This window comes from Ambystoma mexicanum, chromosome 3p (genome assembly GCF_040938575.1).
Source record: "Ambystoma mexicanum isolate Mex_15411 chromosome 3p, UKY_AmexF1_1, whole genome shotgun sequence".
Lineage (NCBI taxonomy): Eukaryota > Metazoa > Chordata > Amphibia > Caudata > Ambystomatidae > Ambystoma > Ambystoma mexicanum.
In genome coordinates, this window is record NC_090925.1 from 340,682,168 (window position 1) to 340,703,576 (window position 21,409).

Sequence of the window (21,409 nt, forward strand, 5' to 3'; positions counted from 1 at the left end):
ACTTGATCCCCAAACGCTTTTTTGCTAGGCTCCACATATGGCACAATTCTAGAAATAGGGTGGCCCTGTGGAAACTACAAAACTCGTGTGACAAGGGGGGCATAAACCTGCCGAATTTTGAATTATATTACTTGGCGGGACAGTTATCATATGTAGCTAGATGATTGTCGGAAGAGGAATCTGCGGAGGCTGGGCTTCTAGAGGGCGACCCTGCCCCATACTTCTTAAAAGAAACAGTGTGGTTGCATAAAACGAAAGTGGCAGAGATGGGGAGACTGTTGGTGCTGGGCTGGGAGGTCTGGCGCAGGGCATGGGGAATGGTGGGTGACCCGGACCCGCTCTCTCAACAGGTCCCGTTGGCGGTATTATGTGGGGAAGACTCCCAGCTGATCAAAGGGGTCCACAGATACTGGGAACCGGTAGGCCTGGCCACCCTGGGGGACATATGGCGGGAGGGGGATGCAGTGGAATTCAAAAGGTTGCTGGAGGAGACGGGGGTTCATAAGGGCCAATATATCACTTACACTAGGATCATGAAACGGGTGAGAGGGAGGTGGCCTGAGACGGTGCTGGCGGAAGAACCAGATGCCTCTGTAGAAATGATGTATGATGTCTCGGAGGGTGGGCACAAGACATCTCGGATATATGTGATCTTGACCGCAAAAGCGGGGAAGGAGTTGCTCCAACTGAGACTTGACTGGGAGGAGGAGGTGGGAGAACCCATGACAGAGGGACAATGGGATAGGGCCCAAAGGTACCATAAGAAAGTGTCCCGAAATGCAAGACTCCAGCAGAACCAGCTGTATGTCACTCACAGAGCTTACTTGACCCCCGACAGACTAGCTAGGTTTGGTGGCTCGACCATACAGAAATGCCCCAGGTGCGGGGAGGAAGAAGCTGGGCTGCTACATATGTTCTTTCTGGGCTTGCCCAGAGGTGGAGTTATTCTGGGTGGAACTGAAGACGAGATTGGCCAGTCGGGGGGTGGTGCTTGACGTGGGATCTGGTTGGGCATGTATGCTGGGGAGTTTCCCTAGGCCACATAATCTAAAACATATCAGCAAAATGAAAGACCTGGCCTATGTCCTGGCCAAGCGCAGAATTGAGATGTGCTGGAAAGCAGCCCACAGTCCTAGAGTGGAGATGTGGTGGGAAGACCTCCTGAAATGGGCTGAAGCAGAAACTGCGGTCTGGTATGAAGCAGCCACGAGTGGGGGAGAGGAAGAGGTAGGGCCCCCTGATAGCCTGGAGACAGCTGGTGGCTTCGATGGTAAACCCCCACCAGGTCGATCAGGATGCGGACAACCGAGAGGTGTTGGCAATAACTGAGTCACCTGCAGATGCTCAGGGTGGTGGCACAGATACGACGGCTCAAGTTTTTGGGGAGAGAGGGGGCAGGACAGAAGAGAGCATTGAATAATATGATGTCTGAATATTGATCATGAACGTCCTAAACAGTTGTAATGTTTGAAGTGTTGTTTGTTGAAATAATGAAATAAAAAGAAATTAAAAAAAAAATAATAATAATAATAATCGTCTGTTCTACAAGGACAGGCCTTGGGGAGGGGGAAGACGGACACATAGCATTCATAGAGCCGTCAATGAGAATTTGTATCTTCCGAAAAAACTATTTCTTTACCTGGTGCATTCTTTTTCTTAAAATAACTAAAAATGAATGACGCCTAAGTTTTTCAATTGTATGATGTTCAAAAACTTCCATTAGACGCTCTTAGCCCCGGATCTTTTCCAGACCTAGCAACACCCCTGCCTACAAGGGAACTCTACAAGACATATGGAAATATGTGATAGCATGTTTTTGGTTGCAATTTGAACAGAACAGCCCTCCTCTCATCCCCCCAAAAAATGCTCCAATATGGGGAGCTGCTACGAGCAAGCTCCTTTCTGGTAAAATAACCCATATCTCTGAACGCCCAAATTCTCGAAAGTGGTCGGAGAACCAACTAAACGATTTGATTAAATGTGAAGGCGTGCACATGTCACATGCTCATTATGCACGTAGGGTGTGCAGCTCTGCGCAGTCTGTGCTGCAGGTCGCCATTCTAGAATGCTGACGCTATATCCCGGTCTTCAGACAACGGGCCTCATTCCGAGGTTGGAGGTAGTCATGGCGCTATTAGTTCCATGACTACCTCCAATACCGGTACCGAGTCCGCCCTCGTTCAATGGGGACTTACCGGTCTATTCCAACCTTTGCGGGACCGGTAAATCCTCATTGAAAAAGCCATTCCCCATTCCCATTTCAGCCCCCATAGGGCTCAATGGGAAGGGGGAAGGCGCTCATATTAGCTCTGAAGTCCCTTAACGGGCCCCGTCCATAACGCCTGGTAAAACCTTGTAAAACCAGGCATTAAGGAAGGGACCCGCTAAGGGACCTCGGAATAGGGCGCAAAGGGATTACCGGCACCGATGTCCTTAACGGTGCCCGGTATACCTTTGTGCCCACCTCGTAATGAGGCCCAACGACTCTGAAAAAAATCTATTTTCTATAGAGTTGTGAAGAAAACATGACTTTGCGTATAACTGAGGTTCATACCTCTGTATGTACAATATCAAAACGTACACATATTAGTTGGGGCGTTTTTTTTAAGGTTCCCTGTGCTGTAGAGATGAGGTTTTAGCTACTTGTAAAAAGTGAATGCTCTCAATTTCCAGCTGCGGGGTGAATGTCAGAACTTGTTTCAGTCATTATAAAGGCAAACGAGTTTGCTGAAACGTGTGGGGTGATTGGTCGCTTGGATGTTGTTGGTGTGAGAAGAATTCGAAGAGAAGGTCTGCAACATGCCTGTTATGTGCTATGATTTGGACGGAGGTGAGCACTGCCTTTCTGACATTGCCCCCCCACCCCCCAAAGCCCTAAAATGAACAGCGCTGGATCCGCAACCATAGGAAATCCCGTGATCTCCCCCGTGCAGATCAGGGCCTCCTGCCAGAAGCTCGTCAGCGCCTATGGAGTCACCTCGCGGCCAATTGCAGTATTTCTGGGGTGTGATGGATGAGTGTAGTTGTAACTTTGTCCAAAACACTGACGCCTCTAGTAGCCACGAGTCTAATATGGGGTTGCATGATCCAGTGTCACAGCCGACTATGTTAGCTTCACCTGTTCTCCCAGTTAAAAATCTACATTACAACTCAGAAAGGAGTGCGGCTCTCCTCCCATGAACGCATCCTCAATAAGCCGATATGTATTTCGTGTTATAAGCGCCCCTTGCAGTGCATGTGCATTGCAATAAAGGATGACCGAGCAAGAACATGCATGCGTGTATGTAAATGCGCACCCGTGGATTCTTAGCTATGTGGCGTACACAACAATATTACAAACAAGAATTCATATTAATAATCCCAGGTTTATGTTCAGTGTCAAAATGAAGGGCTCTCTCATAGAGGTTGCTGTAGCAAAGGCTTTTAATTATTCTGCATCATCTATTCTTCCAAAAATTGTGCTCTCTCTGCATGCTGTCGCTCTCTCTCTCGCCGCAGGCTGTCTCTCTCTCGCTCGCTCCCCGCATGTGCTGTCGCTCCCTCTCTCTCCCCGCGCACGATGTTGCTCTCTCTCTTCCGTGCGTGCTGTCACTCTCTTTTCCTGTGCGTGCTGTCACCCTCTTTCTCTCCCCATGCACGCTGCCGCTCTCCCTCTATGCACGCAGTCTTCTCTCTCCCTGCATGAGCTGTTGCTCCATCTCTCTCCCCGCACACGCTGTTGCTCTCTCCCCGTGCATGCTTTCACTCTCTCTCCCCATGCACGTGGTCGCTCGCTATCTCTGTGCATGCTGTCACTCTCTTTTCCAGCAAGCGCTGCTGCTCTCTCTCCCCATGCATGCTGTCACTCTCTCTCTCTCCCAGCACACGCTGTCAGTCTCTGGCACTCTTGAACATATCCCCTTATTCCGTCTTCTCCAACTCTCACCTTTGCTCTCAGCCCTTACTTTTTCTCTCATCCTTCCTCTCACACTAACTTTCTCTCTTACTCTCTCACCTTTTCTGCCTTTCCTCTTTCTCATCATCAGCACCCCCCATCAATGGCTTCCTCCGTTGCTCTAGTCCCCTTCTCATTCCATTGCAAACCTGCACCCTTTATCACAACCTCCTTCAAAATGCTGCACACTCCACCTTGCACCCTTGTGCCTATAAATGCAAAATGCAAAGAATAACAGTAAACGCCAAAACTATTGGCATTGCCAATGCTTGTTTTTAATGTCACCTGTATTAGCACCTAGGGGTATACCCTGGGTGCTAATGCCCTGTCCCGTGGACTTAACTGGTTGGCAACGGTGCTTGGGCCCTGGGCCATTACTTCAGAGTACTGTTGCTTTAGTATTCTTTATACAGAAGGGCTTGGCAGCCGCCTGTGCCCTTTGGAGTCTAGCGCCCTAAACCATATCCACTAATGATTCCAATGGGACCCATTTATTAGTAGCATTTGGCACATACCTCACAAGCATTTAACAATAAACAGTCCCTTTATCAAGATCAAAGTGCAGTGCCAAAGTCCTCTAAAAACACACCGCAAAGGAGATAAAACATGCATGTGCCACTCAAACAATACAAAAATATGCAATACTTTTTTATTTTATTGTAAATGTTTGTAGATGTTAAAATGCATAATAAACCCACAAACAAAACGTGTTTTTGTGTTCAGATATAATCGTGGTCTATCTTTTATGTGTGTGTGTTGTATTACCTCTCTGGTGTATGTATGAAGAACCTTGGCTCAGCACATGGACCTTGATGAAGGAAGCTTGTTGTTAAATGGTTCTGAACAATGTGTCAAATGCTGCTAATACATGAATCCCCTTTGCAATCATTACGGCCAACGAGCAGGCTCAGAATGTGGTCTTTACCGTTTCACTCTCCTCAGAGCGGGAGGCTGCCATCTTCCCTCACAAGGAATCAGGTAAGTGCGCTCCCCCGCATCCCCACCCCCTTTTCCACATATCCAACCCCTACCCACTCCTGCCCCACTTACATTGTGCTTCCTTGTCATTCACAGACGCCAAGACTCTAGTGTTCCTGGCATGGCCTTGTCATGGCAATGACCACCATGGAAAGGGAGATGGGACTACATGTGTTCCCTTCTCCCTGATCCATGGTGGCCATCTTGATTTGTAGTTTTATCTACAAATCAAGAGAAACGGCACTAGTCACAACATGCTAGTGTACTAATAGCAATGTATTCTTCATGGGGGGACATTATCGGTCAGGTAATGCCCTGGGGCATTACCGTTCACCTGGGGCATTACATGACCTGTAATGCCCCGCTGCTTGGGTTATATTGCTTAAGTGTTGTATATCATTCCCCTTGTTCTAGCAATTTCCTTAGATAGTTTAGTTGAGAAGTCTTTTTATGTTTTTGCTCTGACCGGGGCCATTCTGAAGGCCAGTTTGTGTCTTTGTTCTTGGTCACTTGGAATCACTCACCCCCAATGCCCACGGGCAGAGCTACAAGAAGGCATCTCTCAGCAGCTGCCTAGGGCGCTATCAGCAGAAGGGCACAGGGTGCCTTTTTGGCCAAAGTCACACTTCACCTGGGGCTGCACAGGTCCTTATCCGAGTACTAACAAAGCTGCCCTTGCCCCCCCAAACGCCATCCATATGGTATTTCTCCATTGTCATGTTCTTGCAACTATAGTTCAGCTCCTTGACAGGCCGTCCATTGCCTGGCTGGTCTGTGCCGCGGACCGGGCTGCTAAGTTTTTCTCTCTCAATGGTGGCTAGTGCGGTTTCAAGGGAGCATTCTGACACTCGAAAACAAAGTTCACCCCTGCCGTACCTGCCGCCTCAGTAATCACTGTCTTCAATACACAGTGCACTGGAGAAGTCAATGAAAAGTGAAAGCACGTTTCACGCAACTAGTGCGGTTAGTCCAAACCTTTTGGAGCACACTCCTTGCATACCGCGGGATGCGCTAGACACTTATTTAACCAAAGCGAGCGCAGTGGATTCTATCCCCCATTCTGATTCTCTCTAAACTGTATGGAGAGGAGTGAAAAGGATTACACCCTGATTGCATTGCCCGCCAAGATTAGATCTATATTTTCTGGCGCCACTTGCTTTACCTTGAGAATTTAAATCTGCAATGGGTGCATTTTGTGCTTGAAGATGGAACATTGTCCAGCTTTCCCCTATACTACTTCGACCCTAAAGGCTAAGGGGTTAAGCACTTTAGATTTATGAAGTGCTGCATTGAATGCTAAAAAGAAAGTGACAGATCAAAATACTTCCTCCTGAAGAAAGTTCTCAAGAAATCACATGAACTGAAACATGTCGAGGCATACTACCAGGGATTAGATCTACTGGTCTATGTATTTGGATCGTCATTGACCGATATTTTTTCCTCCTGTATATACTACATTAATGTGTCAATAGGAGTTTTGTACCTAGTCTATTGAATGACTAGAGATGAATTGTTACAATTTGATTGTGAGTATTTAGTTTGGTGTCACATGCACTTTATTTTTACTAGGTTTTAACATCTGTATGTTTTTTATGATGTTTTTTAATAATGATTAATAAAAGCTGTATTTTGTGATAATATTTGGTCGCTGCTGTCTACTTTTTCTCTACCTTATGCTATTGTATTTTGTCTCTATAATCCCTTCTTGAAGGTAGAGGTTTCTTTTACTACCCTAGGGAGTAATTGTATTCTGAAGGGTTTCCTTCTAATATATTATGCTTACTTAGGGTGACCAGATTCCAAAAGTAAAAAAACAGGACAGGGCAACGAACATAAAAGGAGGACTAACTCTTGAAAAAGGCACTACAGTTCAGTAGTGTTTGGAGGAGAAGGGGGTTTAAGTGTTACTGTTTAAAGAAACCCATATCATAATTAATTTATCACAATCTACCACTATATTAAGTTGTAAAATGTAGCATTTCTTCTGTGCGGCATTGTGTATTCCTGCCTGCCAGCTATGAAGACCTACTACCAAAAACCGGAACCAATGCAGTTTCCAATGGGAGCATAACTTTGAGAAAGGGGGACATAGCACCAAATACCGGGACAATCCCGGCAAATACCGGGACAATCCCGGCAAATCCGGGACGGCTGGTCATCCTATCCTATTGCAGTGTTTCTGTAGCTTACCTGCTTTTCTTCTGTAGAACCATTTTCTTTGGTTATCTTGAACCCATATGCTTGCTGCTTACCTCCCCTGTTTTTATTGCCTCCTATTAACCTCACTGTCAGTGCACCTGGGGCATGCGCAGAGTCAGCCTTCGCGACAGTCTCTGTTTCAACAGCTGGGCTAGTAGTGTTAAGTAGCACTAACCATACGATAGCCAATTACAGGGCCTACTCGTAAAGATGGCTAACCCATCAGATGGGACCCGCATGCTACTCATGCCTATCAATGGGAATGTACCCACATCGCTACCAAACCATGTTAGGCCGCTCTCCAGTCCCCTTAATGGTTCGTATTTGGGTAATGACACTACCTAGCGCTTAGGTACCCAGGGTTCAGTGTGCTGCAAACAAATGCAAAAATAAATAAATGAGTGATCAGAACTGCAATTTCCGCTTCTCATGTGGACCAGAACTTAGAAAATGTCTCTGCCTGGACCAACACTTCCTGGTTTCCCTTGAGGGTGTACATTAAAACAATTGTTAGAAAATTGTCAGAGCCCATCTACTGAGAAGGAACAAATGGGTCAAGTGCCCTGTTGTATGGAATGAAATGATGAGGACTAACAAGGCGAACCACGTGTCTGGGATGTTGACGGTTCTCTTGTTCACAGGAGAATTGCCTGGCATTTTGGTGCTGGACCTCCCGTGTTGGCGGGACCAGCCTGATATACAAGTGGCCATTTCTCCTTTGTGAAGGGTGCAGTGAGCTAAAACCTTGTTGTAGACACTGAGTGCAATACATTCCAGAGAACAGGTTATTTTAACCATGTTCATTCTCAGCAGAGGGCCTCACACAATGTTGTATATAACAATTGATAGTTAAACCCGGGAGGATAGCTCAGCGGCAACATGCTCGCCTTGGAAACAAGACAACACGAAGCAACACAGGTTTGATCCCCGGGTCCGTGCTTAGAAACCTCTGGGTATTAGGCGTGTTATAAATACGCAACTATGACATGTTCCTGTAATAGCACCTCGATGCCCCCGGGCTGTGTGAGCGCTTTAAAAATGCAAAAAATAAACAAATAAACACCACCGCTGCAGCCCGAATCCTGGGAGTTCTATTTTCGGCATATTTTATTGATATATCTTTGTACCCATTTCGTTGGAGAGCTAAAGGGATAGGAGCTGCTGGCTCTTTTTCTAACTGGAAGCGTCAACTTAGAGAGGAATCCTCCTCTGAGGATAGGTGTACCAGCCGGCCACAGATGAGTTTCTGCTCACCTATCCCAAAAAGTGGATTCCAGGTCAGGGAGCGTGGTGCCCCCTTGCCAACGGCAACGGGGAGGCAAGTGTTGTATAATTATTGAAATGATAGACAAGAGGCTGCGTAGCTGCAGATGATGTTTCTTTATTCAGCAGGAGCATCAAGTTGAAATCTGCATCTTAAATCATATAACATCAAAAGGGCAACAGGCCCTAGAACACTGGTGCAGCTGATGTGGGTATTTAGTCTCTGTGGGGGCTCAGGGGCCAGTCCAGTGGAGGAGCACACAGGAGCTGATGGTGCTCTGTGCCTCTACTCCCCGTGTCTGCCGCGAGCGATGCGCGTGAGCCGCACTTCCGCTTTTTCCGCCGAGATCTTGCGAGACCGGGAGGTCTTGCGATAGCTCTACACACCTCACTCTGATAATGCAAAACAGGTTATTGGAGGACATAGTCATTGTATCTCACCGGTTTTCTGTGTTCCCTTCGCGGCTGGTCACCTCTCTCGCTATGGGCATCCTGCTTCTGGTCATCCTCTTGCTCTACTGTGGGTGCATCCGCTTCAAACTCATCTCCTTCGACTTCTCTTCTGTCTGTCTCTGGCTCTCGTTCTCTCTCTCTCTCATTGTCCATTACCTCCTCGGTTTCGGGTCTTTCATGGGTCTTTTCTCGCTTTTGCCTCTTTTCAAACATGACTACTCTCTCTATGTTCCATGTGCGCCCGTCTTCGGTGCGGGCGTGGTTGGTTCCTCTGTGAATCACCTTTACGGGTCTGCTGAACCTTGGGCCCGTCATTTGGTCCTTGGTCGGCAAACGTATTTTGATCCAATCTCCTTCTTTTACGTCTGACCCTTGTTTTGTCCTTCTGTCGCTCCACCTTTTCAGGCGTGCTTTGCTGTTCTCTATTCTCCACACTACTTCCGACATGTCTACTTCCTCATCTTCTCTTACTCTGGCCAACCATGGTGGCACTAGTGTGGAGGCTGCTCTCCTCCCTCTCAACATGCAAAAATGGGAGATTTGGGTGATCCCATTGGGAGTCAGTCTGTGAGCTGCGATGGCCTCATTGGTCATTTTAATGGGATTCATTCTGAGGCAGTCGCCAATTGGATGGCTCCCTTGATAAACCTGTTGGCCCTCTCCACGAGTCCATTGGCTTGGGGATGATACAGCGCTGCTTTCTTCTGGCATATGTTGTGCTTCTTCAGGAACAGTTCCATGTCTCTGGATATTAGTTGTACCCCATTATCTGTCACTAACTCATTAGGGAATCCTTCCATCTGGAAGATGGCAGTGAGGACTTCTATTACAGTGGCAGTCGTGATGTTGAGGACAAACTCGGCCTCAACCCACATTGGTAAGTAGTCCACTAGCACTATTCCATAGCGATGTTCGGGCGCCATTGCTCCCAATGGTCCTATAAAGACCAGGCCCACTTTTGACCACACTGCTTCAGGGGTTTCTGTGGGAATCATGGGCGCCTGTCTGTCCTTTAGGCGTATATCACTGTTGAGACACTCATGGCATCTCTCAATCATGGTACAGATCTCCTGATCCATGTACGGCTACCAGTGGGCTTACCTCACTCTGCGACGTGTCATGGTGTTCCCCAGATGGCCTGCATGTGCTCTGCACAGGATGGCTTTCCTCATACCTGTGGGTGGAATCACCTGGTCAGTTTTCATAATTATGCCGTTGGCTTCCGAGATTTCATCTGCCACTTTCCAATATGGTCTCATTCCTTCTGGCACTGCCCTTTCATCTGGCCATCCGTTCTTGACCCATTCTCTAATTCTCGCCATGGTGGGGTCTTTTCCGTCTTCTTCCATCCAGTGTCTCTCACTTAGCTCTAGGTAGTCTGGGGCCTTGAGATCTGTGATGGATGCTAAAATGCATCCTTCTTGCAAGAAGGTGGTGGCATTGTCCTTGCCTTCTGGCAATCTTGACATGCAGTCCGCCTGCAAATTCTTCCACCCACAGATGTGTTGTACCTCAAAGGTGTATTCTTGCAGTTAGGCTGGTATACGTGCTAATCTGGGTGTTGACACTTTGTTGCCGCCTGGACTAAGTATATGGATGAGGGGTTTGTGGTCAGTGACTAACTTGAACCACGTGCCCCACACATGTCCTGAAATGTTCCACAGCCCATGCACACGCCAGCATGTCCTTCTCGATGGTGGAGTAGTTTTGTTCAGCTGACGATAGGGCTTTAGAGGCAAATGCCACCACATGTTCCATGTCGCCCTTTTTCTGGGTGAGAACAGCTCCTAAGCCGTATACGCTGGCGTCCGTGGTGATGACTGTACTCCAATCTGGGTTGAACGGTTGTAAGCACGGCGCTTCCACTATGTGATGTTTGCTGCTTTCCACCGCTTTCTTCTGGGCCTCCTGCCACGTGTACTCTGACCCTTTTTTGAGAAGCTCGCAGAGCGGCGCTGAGGTTTCAGAAAATTTGGGGATGAATTTTGCGTAATATTCGCCAGCCCGAGGAATGACCTCACTTCATCTTTGTTGGTGGGTTCAGGAGCTTTAATTATAGATTGTAGTAGGATTTGCTCGGGATTTATACTTTGCTCTGATATCTTGTACCCCAAATATTCAACTTCTTTTGCTTTGAATACGCATTTTTCATACCTTAATCTTACTCCCGCTTCTTGAAGCTTGGCGAGGACCGTTTTCAATGTGGCATCATGCGTCTGCTCGTCCCCTGCGTATTCCAGGATGTCATCCTGGAAGTAGGACACGTTCCTGACATTCCGTAGTAGGGCGTCCATCATGCGTTGAAACGCTGAGGCTGCGGATGATAGGCCAAACAGCATCTTTGTGAATTGATAAGTGCCAAACGGAGTGATGAAAGCGGTCAGTGGCTTGGACTCCTTGTGTAGTTGTATTTGATGGTAAGCATTCCTCTGGTCCAACATCGAGAACACTCTGGCCTCCTTCATCATGAGGATTAATTCATTGATGCTCGGCAGGGGGTAGCTGTCCGCGATTTCTTCCAGGTTTAGACTGCGGAGATCAATGCATACCCTTAGCTCTTGTGAATTCTGTTTTTTTATAAGTACCACTGGACTCAGCCACTCTGATGCTTCAATTTCCTCGATGGTGCCCTCTTCCCTCATTCTGTCCAATTGGCATCTGGGAGTGTCTCTTGCAGTTGCCGGTACTGGTCTTACTCTGTGTTTGACCGGGACTGCGTTGGTCTTAAGTAGTATTTTGTGGACGAAGCCCTTGATGTACCCTAGTTCTTTCGAAAATAGTTTTGGATAGTCTCCTTTCGTTACTGGCGCTCCTCTCAAACTGACTGACAGTACTTGGTCCTCCGTGTTGGGGTCCAGCTTGATTTTCAGTTTTGCCTGGTCGTCCCACCCTAGTACTGCTGGGCCTTCTTGACTAAAGTAAACTTTTGTGGTAGTCTCTCTTCCTTTGAACTCCACTTTCCCTTTGATGTAGCCTAGCAGGTCTACTGAAGCACCGCCGAAGACTGTAGGCCTGTGCCGCATGCTGAGCACTTGGACCGTCTCTGTTCCCATCATCTCTTTGTATGTGCGCAGGGGTATTATGGTGAGGTCAGAGCCCGAGTCGGCCATGACTCTTGTTTCCAGTCCATTGATTTTGATTGTGCAATGGGGATTTTCTCTTCTGGGCCATGGACTGTTCACTGTTATGATGGTAGGTTTCCCTTCATCTTCAGAGGAAGATTCCCTCTCCGTATTGTGTTCAGCGTTGACGTTCTTGACTTTTTTGTTACGCCATCGGCACACAATTGAGAAATGTCCAATCTTTTTGCACACTGAGCACTCCTTGTCCCTTGCTGGGCACTCTTTATCAAAAGCTAAGTGCTTCGTGCTGGTCCACCTGTGGCATTTCAACGGCTCTTTCCTCACCCATTTCCCTTCTTTCGCGTCGAGGACCTGCCTCTCCTTCTTTGGGCGGAAAGCAACTGCTTGCACTTCGGCTGGGCTGTGGGCGCTTGCGAATTCTTTTCTTCTACCTGCCGTCTCTTCCACTACTCTCGCAATTGCTTTTTCCAGCTGCAGTTCTTTCTCTAGAATGAACTTGTCTTGCACCTTCCTGCTGTTGGTATGGACCACCAGCATGTCACAGATCATACTCTCCGTGTTGTTTCCAAAGTTGCATAGCGCCGCCAATTCGCGCAGTTTGGTAACATAGTCATCTACTGGTTCAGGCGCCTCCTGCTTGCGGCTATAAAACCGTATCCTGTGTAGGACAGTATTCTCCTTGCTGGCGAATCTCTTGACAATTCTTCTTACGGCTTCCTTAAATACATCATCGTTGTCGCCGGCTACTGGCTCCGGGGTGAGAATCTCGAACACCCTTTGTTCTTCAACGCTCAGGGCATTTAGTAGCATCGCCCTGCTTCTTGCAGCCGAGTAGCCTGCACCGCCGTACGTAGTGAATAAGGGTTGCCATTGTGGCCACGGAATGGCAGGACTACCTGGAGTTTGTAGGAAAGGCAGTGGTGGTGTCGCTCCTTGCATGGCGCCGCGTGGGTTTCAGTGGTGATCCTCGTCGTCAATTATGTTGTATAATGATTGAAATGATAGACAAGAGGCTGCGTAGCTGCAGATGATGTTTCTTTATCAGCAGGAGCATCAAGTTGAAATCTGCATCTTAAATCATATAACATCAAAAGGGCAACAGGCCCTATAACACTGGTGCAGCTGATGGGGCTATTTAGTCTCTGTGGAGGCTCAGGGGCCAGTCCAGTGGAGGAGCACACAGGAGCTGATGTTTCTCCGTGCCTCTACTCCCTGTGTCTGCCACGAGCGATGCGCGGGAGCTGCACTTCCGCTTTTTTCGCCGAGATCTCGCGAGACCGGGAGGTCTCGCAATATCTCTACAGCAAGCCAGCTGTGAGCCCCTGATGAGGCGCAGCCCTTCGGGGGCCCTGTGCTAACGGCGCTCTCCCGTGCTCATTCTGGGAGGGACTAATAGGGGTCAAATGTTGCATTGTTGGGCAAACCTGGATCAGCACCCCAGGGCGGGACTCCGGCGAGACAACGTTTCCGGGGGCATCTCTAGCTACTCTGCCCGGCCTGCCAGTCTTTATGCAGGTGTTTTGCCAGACGCTGGCATATCGCTGTGCTGCTACTCCACAGTGCTGTTTCAATTCTACCGTCTGCTTCATATCCTGAGCTCGACTTCTGGCTGATTGACCTGCAACCGTGGCGATTTTGTGTACCATTCCTGAATACCCTGAATGGCTTTCCTGGACCTCATTTGGGAGTACTTGGGGATACTAGCTGATACCCTGGCAATCTCCTTTGTACCCCTTAGATGTGAAGATGTATTTACTGTAACACTGCTGCCCTGAAATCAATCGCTTTGGTTTAGCACTGTGAGTGTGTTTAGTTTAATATACAGCGGAAGCCACCACCACAAGTAGGCCCTGAAGAAGTGCACACTTTTTCCATTTGCAAAAGGAAACAAAACATGTTCCATAATAGTTATTGCCAAGGCATGTTCAGAAGTACTTTTGTGTGGGCATCTGTGTTGCTATATGAACAGTGTGTGTGTGTGTGCTCCATCTCGGTGTCTGCAGTTTGCTTAAGTGTGATGTTTAAAGTCATTTGTGTTACACTTTACTGTAAATCAGAGACCAGTTATTTCTATCTAATTCAAACACTTATGACATTTTTAATGCCGTTTGTAGGAATGGATGGGGAGAGCTCGAAGAATTAAGAGTTTCCCGATAATTAATGTGTTCCTCCTACACCCCATCACAATAAATCGTACTTGGTTGACCCAACAGGTTTTTATGAAGATTAATTTTATGTTTTCAGATTCATTTAGAGTGTGATTTGGTTAAACACGTTATGTTACGTTATCCAGTTTTATAAAACACTCATTCGCTCAAGGGGATCATGGTGCTGGGAGACATCCTGAAGACAACCAACTCCAGTCTAAAAAAGTAGTGTTTCAAGAAAACGTCTGAATTCCAAGCGGTACCGGGTCACTCTAAGCGCAAGAGACAGTGCATTCCAGAGTTTACCAGCAGCAGTAGAAAAAGGCCGGCCTCCCACTCGAGAAAGATGGAACCTAGGTATCACCACCAGGCAGGCATTGACAGAGCGGAGATCTCGGCCAGGACGGTAAGGGACAATTAGGCACCCTGCAGATGAAAAGCCTGATGAGCTAAGCAGAGAGCTCTAAATGCAATGCGCCTGGCCACTGGAAGCCAGTGCAGTGAAGGCAGAACTGGCGAAGTATGAATACCATAGGGGGAATAAGTAGCAATTCCAGCTGCTAGGTTTGCAAAACCTGGACAGGCTGGATCAGTCCCACTGGTTGGGCCGAAAACAAGGCATTACAATAGTCCAGTTGGCTGAGCACAAGGGCAGCCACTACTGGAGGATGGAGGTGACTATGCAAAAAAAGGGAGAACCCTCTGTAGTATCCTCCATAAACAGCTGTGCCTGCTGTGAAAGAACACAATGCACACATTGTAGTATTGTGGTGTAAAAATAAAGATAAGATGGTAGGAGATGTGGTCTACTGGGGAAATTGGAGACTGTGAAATAGGCATTAGCCTCAACTTTTCCACTTGACCAATATGTGTGTTCCTGAGCAAATCACATTGCTTCACAGGGCCTATTTTTTCCTAACTTCTCAAAGTGAAATCTCCAAAAATCATTTAGTTAAATTTGCACTATAAAAAAACAAGGTGAATCATGTATCTAGAATGTTATGCTTTTCCTGCCGTGAGATCACAATATTTGGGTGTATGAGCCTGCGCTTCTGAGGCGTTTGCTTTGATATGGTGACTATATATGGCATACAAGGCTTATCTTGGTATAAAACCACACTATAGTACACATGAGGTTACAATTGGCATGTTATAGCAGTCCCTGGCATGTGAGTTAGTATTTATCACATTATGGCTATGCCTGGCATGTGAGACTTTAACACATATACAATGGCAGTGACTGGCTATAGGAGGCAGTACTGGCACAAGAAAACAGTGTCGAGAGGCAAATGAATGCACCCTTTCCCCCACCTCTATATCGTGAAACAAGCAGAGTATGTCATTTATGACATCCACCGCTGTACCGTATGTGCGAGAGACGCTGTTCACTAAAGCATCCCTATCAACCTTATCCTGGAAGGTGTGGATGGCTCCGAACAAAATAGAAGATAACAATTCCCAAGCATTAGGCATATTTCTCTTAGATTAAGTGAACGAATAAACAGCCTTGCAATGCCATGAGCCCATTAATTAGAAGCTTAATACTGCATGTGAAGTAGCTCGACCAAGTCTCCAGTGGCCAATGAGAGTAATAGCACCCACATTAATATGGTCTAAAATCCTAATAAAGGTCTAGTAGAATAATTCAAAAGGTGGTCTCCTCACACCTGACTTATGATTGAAGACTAGTGTACATTCATTAACTCCAGACACTGATAGGCACCTGCCCTCATGCCCTACAGATTCACAGAACAAGAGACGCTAGACAAGGTCAAGTACCAAGCTGAATACCCTGGCATGTGGCCTAGGAGATCAGGGATGGTGTATTATTCAATTAAAAGAAGCAGTTCCTTGATGTCACTCCTCCTACCACTATTTTGCGCATGTGCTGATGACCTGCCAAATGTTCAAGGTTGGTAAAACCAAAGCCAACCAATCACAGCTCTCAAAATGATGCCGCCATGTAAATGTTGCAGTGGCCAATTACCTGTTGCTAAGATGATGTCTTTCTTACTTGTATCAATTTAGGGGTGGTCCAAGTCGGGGCCATCAGATAGCTATAGCGAATGAAAAGACTAACAACAATATATCCTATATGTAGACAATTCACCTAACCAATTCCCTCCAACCTGTATGTTTTTGTAACCAAGATTGCAGTGTGACATATTTTTGTCTTTTAATCTACTCTTTTGCATTCTAGAGATCAACTAACATTGGAGGCTTGCACGGCTTTTGCTGTCCCTGTTTTATATGGATTGAAAACAGGCCTTTGCCATTTACCTTGACTATTTCTGTCATTGGGTGCAGGATTTCCTGGCCCGTCTGTTCCGCTAGCACTAGGGCATTCCAGTGCTCCTAATACAGCAGTGTTCCTGCCCTTTGCTGGTCCTACTGGATGTGCCCCTGGCATATCACGACTGTACCCATTAGATATTAGGACAGCACCAGTTAATACATGGTTGAAGACTAAAATAGAAGTATGTCCGCTACAGTACTATTTGTTGTTTTATTAATTTTACACTTATTGCAGGTTTTTCTTTTTTACTTTTGCAATGCCTCTTCTTGTGATGCCACTAGGGTCAAAAGTCATGCTTCCCCTGGAATTTGGTGAATTAACATCTCTGATGGCTTTGCACTTCAGTCTTCTGCCATACTTCTCTGTGTTCCTGTCTCCACGGGTGATCCAGGACAGCCATTGAATTATGTGCTATGGTACGATATTTGTGTATTTGTAAAGTACCTACGGCTGAGGCATCTAAGCACTAACTCAAGATGAAGAGAATGCAAGATGGAAGGAACAAGACAGTTATCTAAACCGTAAAGTTTTCAATCTTTTTGGAGCCCTGCCTCTGTACTCCTTCAGCCGGGGTCCCAGAGGCAGTGGCAGGGGAATCACCAGGGGTCACAGCTGCGACCTTGGCGTCCCTCAAATTATGTCCTCCATGGTAAAGCTATGTATGGGCTCAGAGGGTCCTGCATTGGAGCACGCAGGGCCTGCCATCCGAAAGGTAGGTGGTGGCACAGTCAGAGGATATGAATAGGTGAATGTAAAGGGTTTATAGTCATTTGGTCGAAAACTAAAGTGTTGTACGTCATAATGTCGAAAAAAAAATGTCGAAAAAAAGTCGCATTTTTTTTTCAATACTTTTTTTTTCGAAATGGGAGGGTTCCTCCCCAACCCCCCTTTTCTTTTTATTTTACCCATTTTTTATACTTACCAAACCCAAAAAATACATATAAATAAAAAAATAAGAGATTTGACTTTTTTTTCGACATTTATTTTTCGACATTTTTGTCATTCGACTTTTTATTTTCGACATTATGACTGCACACCAATTTAAAGACTGGAGGGGGGTGTCTGTAATCCTGCTATCTATATGGTAGAGGAGAGGCACAGAGGACCTCAGCCAAGATTCTCTATTGTTGGTAGCAATGGACGAGCAATCAAGGCCTTCCTTCTCAGGAGGTGATTGTAAAGACTGGAGGGGGGGGTCTGTACTCCTGCTCTCTATATGGCAGAGGGGAAGCACAGAGGACCCCAGCCAAGATTCTCTATTATTGGTATTGTGGTCAACCAATCAAGGCCTAGCTTCTCAGGAGGTGATGCGGGCTTATTCTTAAGTACAGTGTAGTCCCCACGCACCCACAAAGGAATGTCCGCACACTGTATTAGTTAAAACACAGTCTTTATATAATTAATATTCAAGGTTATGTACAATATCACGATAACTCACTTTGTATTCGGTTATCTATAATGGCAAATCTATACACTTGTACGTGTTACCACAATTACTATTAGATTTCTTTAAAGTGCATCAACTGTACGGTTAAATGTCACACAAATCAGTTCATAAAGGAAACCAACAATAGATATAAGAGGAAAGCAATTGGTTAGAACAATTGGCAGAATACTGGCCCCTACCTCTAGACATAGTTCTGTGTGGAGATCCCCCCACCTGGGCAACCTGTAGAATAAAAATATATCACAAGCCCAGTCCATATATTGTTCAAAAGAGTCTTTCCAATAGTTCAGCAACCCCAAAGTACCTGGCTTTGTAGCGTTCCTCGTGAGGAATCAACGGCCCTTCTTGAGTGCCCTCCCTTTAAGGCAGGAGTCACAGGTCGTCAAAAGTCCGGCGATGAACAGGGCGAACTACGGCGGTGAAGTGGCAGCTTCTTTCCTAGCAGTGGTTGTCGATGGGGAAGCACAAACATCCTGCAAGGAAGAGGCGTGCGGGGTACCTGGATGTGGATAGTTCTGGACCGCAAAGAGTTTGAAGAACTGTGGCCCAGCAAGGACGTCGAGTCGTCGGCGTCTCTGTGGTCTTTGGGTGGTGGGAAACCCACCGGCAGATGCTCCTCGGCGCGTCAATGGCCTGGCCTTCTCCAGCGGGATCAGGCAGGTGGTGGTGCAGACGAGCGCATCCGTGAATTGAAAGTTCATAGGCAACGGGAGCACGGCAGCTCTGGTCGGCAACGGCGGTCGTCGACGGTGGCGGACAACAGTTCGGGCACTTCTCTTTGGGATTCCGCGGCAGTCCCCGTCTCCCATCGGCAGCCTTTCGTATGTCTGTCTACCAGGGATCTTTGGTAAAGATCAGCTGGTGCACGATGGTCCCTCGTAGCTCGGGAAGAGGGCGGCTTACCAGGTCCTCTCTGGGTCAGTCCTTGGATACACAGCAGCTTTCAGATTGATGAAGAAGAGCAACAGCAATTCTTTTTTTCCAGCAGGGCTTCAAGGTCAAGCTTCAGTTTCACTCCAGTTGCTCTTCGTAGTCTGAATTTCAGCTTCTAAACATGATTCCTAGCAGTGAGAGGTCCCCAGATATACTGTTGATCTCCCATTCATTCTGCTGGGTCACACTCAGGCAGCAAATCACTTTGAAGGGCATTCAGCAGTCAGCCAGCCAATCAGGCCCATGGTGCATTCAGGCCATTCTTCTCCATCCAGACACTCGCAACACAGAATGTGGATTCGGACAAGTACCATGCCATTCAACACTACACACTGCATTCATTCCAGTTTCGGGCAGGGCTGTCTTAGTCATTGTGTCAAACACCAGATACCAGACATCCACAACAAGTGTAGATTCATCACACACTCCATTCACCCAGATCCCACCCACATGTGTACCCACAACATACGGTCGTTGGGAAGGCTCCAGCCAGTCTGGTCAGCATTTCCCCACACTACCATACATGGAACTTCCACCCAACAGCCAGTCAGGAAGATCAAGGTAACAGGCAATGGAAGGCAAGAGGCCATGGGGGCCATCTTGTCTCCACCAGGAATCTACTGATTCCAATGACAGGGCCTCGGCATCCCAAAATGGAGGATGCTCAGGGCACCAGTCAATTCAGCACAGAGCTGCCACCAGCCCGTACCCTGCTCTGTGGGCCACACACAGGTGCCCCAAAACGTATACTAGGGGCACAGGGTTGTACCCCCCACCCATGGGTGCCATAAGGGTATCCCATGGTTCTGTACACCAAACCAAAAGAGAGAGCTGTACCGCCAGGAGTCCCACATGACCTCCTGCAAGGAAAACACGACAGAATACACAATAAAAAGCAGTAAAGGACAAGGATACAGAGGCCCTGTCCCTCCGATGCATTTCCAGCATCACAGTCATGAAGGCTGGTTCTTAAGTGCAGTGTAGTCCCCAAGAACCCACAAAGGAATGTCCGCACACTGTATTAGTGAAAACACAATCTTTATATAATTAAGGTTCAATGTTATATACACAATCACAATAACTCACTTTGTGCTCAGTTAATCTACAATGGCAAATATATAAAGTTCTAAGTGGTACCACAATTATTATCAGATTTAATTAAAGTGCATCAACTGTACTCTGGTCAAATGTCACACAAATCAATTAATAAAGGTAACCAACAATAGACATAGGAGGAAAGCAGTTGGTTAGAACAATTGGCAGAATACTGGCCCCTACCGCTAGACACAGTTCTGTGTGGAGATCCCCCCCACCTTGGCAACCTGTAAAATAAAGATATACTACAAGCCGAGTCCATATATTGTTCAATGAGTCTTATTCCCTTCTTAAATGTTTCTACCACCCCAATTTACCTGTTATATCAGACTTCCTCGAGGAGGCATCAATGGATCGTTCTTGAGTGACTCCCTTTAAAGCAGGAGCCACGGATCGTCGATGGGCCTCGAAGAAAGTGAACTCAGCATTGAGAATCCTCGATGGAAGTTTGGCGGCATCGAGGCAGCAGCTCCGCTCCTGGCGGTGCTTGTCCACGATGAGTCGACGACGTCCTGCAAGGAAGAGACGTGCGGGGCACCTCAATGTCGATAGTTCAGGACCACAAAGAGTTTGTGAAGAACTTTGGCCCAGCAAGGGTACTGAGTCGTCCGGTGTCTCTACGGTCTTTGGATGGCAGGAAACCCACTGGCAGATGCTCCTTGGCGCGTCGCCAGCCTGGCCTTCTCCAGCGGGATAAGGCGGTCGGCAGTGCAGACGAGCGCATCCAGGAATTAAATGTCTTAATCAATGGAGCGTTGCAGTTACGGTCAGCGGCGGCACAGCATCAAGCGGTCCCCGCTTCTGGGCAACACGGCCTCAACAGGCCTCCAGCGGTTATAGCAAACCTGCAAACCCTGGTTGATGACGGTGGACGGAATGTTCGGTGCTTATCGTCATTCTCGGCCGTCCTGTCGAGGGTCTGACTTTCAGGGAGCATCGGCGAAGGTTAGAGGTGCTCGATGGTCCCTTGGAGCTCGGGAAGAGGGTGCCTAACCAGGTCCTCTCTCTGATCAGTCTCAACGTCACAGCGGCTTTCAGATTGCGGTGAAGGTAACAGCAGTCAACCTTCTTCTTCGGGCTCGGCTTCGAGATCAAGCATCAGTTTCAACTTCCTCTTCTGAACTAATTCTAGCAGTGAGAGGCCCCCAGATATACTGTTGATCTCCCATTCATTCTGCTTGGTCACACTCAGGCAACCAATCACTCAGAAGGGCATTCAGTAGTCAGTCAGCCAATCAGATATACAGTGCATTCAAGCCATTCTCCTCCTTCTCAGACACTCACAACAAGGAATGTGTATTGGGACAAGTAGCCAGCCATTCAACAATACACACTGCATTCTTACCAGTTTCAGGCAGGGCTGTCTCAGTCATTGTGTTTCATACCAGAAACCAGACATCCACAACAAGAAATGCATATTGGTCACACACTTTATTCACCCAGGTCTCACCCACAGGGTGTACCCACAAAATACAGTCACTGGGAAGGCTCCAGCCAGTCTGGCCTGGACTTCACTACAATACCATACATGGAACTTCCACTCAACAGCCAGTCATGGGGAAGGGACAGAGTCAGGGCTTC